General features: G+C 40.0%; 1 non-coding gene across 1 annotated transcript; it reads right to left on the bottom strand.

Annotated features, from left to right (window-relative positions):
• Positions 1-1,756: 1,756 nt before the first annotated feature.
• On the bottom strand, positions 1,757-1,863 carry LOC112781724 (small nucleolar RNA R71). The gene has a single exon (XR_003192483.1). It is a non-coding gene; the product is annotated as a small nucleolar RNA R71 (small nucleolar RNA).
• Positions 1,864-3,739: the final 1,876 nt, after the last annotated feature.

Genomic DNA, 3,739 nt, shown 5'->3' with positions numbered 1-3,739 from the left:
TACACGTGACATGCGCGATCTGCAAAAGTAACAGAAAATACTGGGGGCAATTTCGGGTCGAGTTTTGACCCAGTTTTTGGCCCAGAAACACAGATTAGAGCCAGGGAACATGCAGAGACTCAACACAGATTCTCATTAGCGTAGTTTTAGGTTTTTAGATCTGAATCTAGGGAGAAAATTACTTTTCCTCTAGGTTTTCTTTACATTCATAGTTTCATAGTTTATTGCTTTTCGCTTTTGGGATATTGAAGAGTCATCACCTCCGTTGAAGATACTATTCTAGTTTGTTTCCTTACTCTTTTATTTATTCCATATTCTTAATTCTTGTTTAAAGTTACAATTGGATTATTTTCATGGATTGTTAATGAAAAGGATTACTTTTATATTTAATTAAATTGCAGTTATTGTCTATCATGCCTTTCTTTTATTCCCTATTTAATTCTATGCAAGTAATTTTCATGTCAATGGAGTAGATTTCCTACTTGACATGGGGTTGATTAAGAAGAGACACTTGAGTTGGAATACTCAAGTGATTAGTTAAATTGGAAGTTATTGGCTAATTCTGTATTTACTAACGCTAGACCTTCCCAAGGAAGAGGACTAGGATTTGCGAATAAGAGTTAGCTCAGTCACTTGACTTTCCTTTGTTTAGTAATGGTTAACTAAGTGAAAATAACAACCTCTTTATACTACACTCGAGAAAATTCCAACAAGGATAGAACTTCCGATTAATCATTCTCCCAGTCAAGGCTTTTTAATTAGAATATATATATATTTCTCTTTTAAATTACAATTATTTATTTTCTGTCATTCAACTATCAAAATTCTCGGAAAACTCCTGATTAATAACTTATCACCCTTTCTAGCAACTCGTTGGGAGACGACCTGGGACTCATACTCCCAGTATTTTTATTCTAAATTTTTGTGACAACCTTTCTAAATTGATGAGGCGGATTTTTGCCGGTTAAGAGCTATACTCGCAACGCTGTTCTATTATATTATAATCTCTTAATTGTTCTAACTTCTGCCACGCATCAATTTTTGGTGCCGTTGTCGGGAAGTTGCAATTGTGTGCTAAATTATTAATTAGTGTACATATTTTTATTTTTTTATTTGCATATTTTATTTTATTTTATTACCATGAGCTATATGTTTCTTTCATTGAATGACGTGTTCGTTGCCTGATCCGAGCTTAGCCGCATTTGATCTTGAAATTGAAAGAACTCTTTCACGTATTAGGTGAGCTCGGCGTCGGTTAGCCTCTGAGGGTGGTGAAGTGATTGTTATCGATTCACCAGTCTCATCTAAGGGCAAATCTGAACTGCCATCTGAGGAAGAAACAAGCTCCTTTACTACTGATTCAGTTGATTCACGTGAAGATAACATGGCAGCACCCAGGAGGATTACTCTCCAGGAAGCTGGAGTTCCAGATTTTACACTGCAGCCGTATCAAGTGCATCATCCAACTCTGGCTACAGATTTTGAGCTGAAGACTGCGCTAATCAACTTGATGCCCAAGTTTCATGGCTTATCTGCTCAGTAGCCTATCAATCACCTCAGGGATTTTCAGATAGCCTGTTCTACTGTTAAGCGTCATGGAGCAAATGAAACTTCTATTCTGTTAACCACCTTCCCATTTTCTCTTGAGGGAAAGGCGAGGGAGTGGTACTACTCCCAACCTGAAGTAACTGTCACCAACTGGGATACGCTCAGGAAAGAATTCCTGGAAAAATACTTTCTAGCTGAAGTTACAGATAGATTGAGAAAAGACATCTCCTGCATCGTTCAAGGTGAATCAGAAACTCTTTATGAGTACTGGGAGCGTTTCAAGAATCTTTTGGACGCATGCCCTCGTCATATGATTGAAAGTTAGTGTTGATCAGCTACTTCACTCAAGGCATGAAGCCTCGGGATAAGACTACACTAGATGGTGCTAGTAATGGTTCTCTGAAAAAGTACAAGACCGCAGATGAAGCATGGCAACTGATCAGCGACTTTGCTGAGTCAACCAGAAATCACAGGCACAGGAACAGCCAGTCAAAGACTGTTGCAGAGGTTTCCTCTAGCAGTGAGACTACTGCCGTTACACAAGCTATATGTGAAATGACCAACCTACTGAAGCAGATGCAGTTGAATCAACAACAACAACAATAGTCTCCCCCACTACAACAAAGCCAACAGCTGGTCCCCCAAAGAGTATGCGAAATATGTGCTGATTATAGTTATTATACTGATGAATTCCCGCAACTCCAACAAGAGGACAACACCGTGGCAGCTACTCATAACTTTTATGACCGCCCAAATCAAGGATACAATCAACAAGGCGGGAACTACAACCAAGGTGGGAACTATAACCAAGGGTTGTAAGACAACTCTAACCAGGGTTGGAGAGATAACTACAACCATGGTTGGAAGGACAACTATAACAGAGGAGGCAGAGACAACAATGGAAATCAGAGGTGAAATAACAACAACAGACAGCAGAATTAGAACTAGCCTTACAGAGCACCTCACTTAAGGCAGTCCCAAGGACCCCAGCACAACCAACAACAGGCCCCTCAGATCACTTATCCGCCTTCCTCATCAAATGATGAGATGCTTCGTTCTCTTGCACAAGGACAACAAGACATGCAGACTACACCGAACTCCACTCTAAATGGTTTGAATGCCACTTTACAAGCCCTCGTCTCCTGGATAGATTCATTACCTGCTTCCACCAACCAGCCTTCAAGCTCCAGTGGAATTCCTTCTCAACCCTTACCCAATCCCAAGGGTGGCATCAATGACATCACTTTGAGGTCTGGAACTACATTGCAAAAGAGGACCCAGGAGGAGCCAAGCCCACAAAAACACACCCCAGTTGAAGACCTAGTTGAAATGGAAGATGCTGAAGAGGAAGAGGATGTACAAGACATAGATGAACAAGACATAGTTGAAGAAGAAGCGGTTCAGCCAAGGAATGGAGCACCAAAGGATGCAGAGGCTGCAAGTGGCATCATTCCTATCCCATTTTTCTACACCTTGCAAGGAAGCCCAGGAAGCAGATGAAACTTGATCCCAAAATGGTAGAAAATTTCAAAAAGGTTGAGGTAACTGTTCCCCTTTTTGATGTTATTCAGCAGGTACCTAAATATGCAAAGTTTCTAAAAGATTTATGCATACATAAAGAAAAAATTAATGAATTAGAAACTATTCCTTTAGGTAGTTCTATATCTGCTTTAATGGGAGGTATACCTGAAAAATGTAGTGATCCAGGTCCATGCATGGTTAACTGTACCATTGGAGGTGTAATATTTTCTGACTGCATGTGTGATTTAGGAGCGTGTGTTAGTATAATGTCATTGTCTATATATGACACTTTGAGGCTCCCTCCCTTAAAAAGGTCGGCAGCTCGTTTTGTGTTAGCAGATAAAAGCATTATTACAATAGTTGGAATTGCTGAAGATGTACTAGTGAGCATTAAGGGGCTCACATTTTCCATTGACTTCTATATCTTGGAAATACCTACTAATGACTCGGGAAGACCATCACCAATCCTGCTTGGAAGACCATTCCTGAAGACTTCAAAGTTCAAGCTGGATGCATTCTCAGGAACTTACTCATTTGAGATAGATGGCAGAGCAGTAAGTTTCAGCTTAAATGAAGCTATGAAGCCCCTTCTGGAAGATCATTCTATCTTCCAGTGCGACATCATTAATGAAACTGCAGCTGAAGTTCACCAAAAAGAAGCAAAAGAGAA

Source organism: Arachis hypogaea, chromosome 19 (genome assembly GCF_003086295.3).
Source record: "Arachis hypogaea cultivar Tifrunner chromosome 19, arahy.Tifrunner.gnm2.J5K5, whole genome shotgun sequence".
NCBI classification, from domain to species: Eukaryota; Viridiplantae; Streptophyta; class Magnoliopsida; order Fabales; family Fabaceae; genus Arachis; species Arachis hypogaea.
This window is presented reverse-complemented; position numbering and strand designations above follow the sequence as displayed.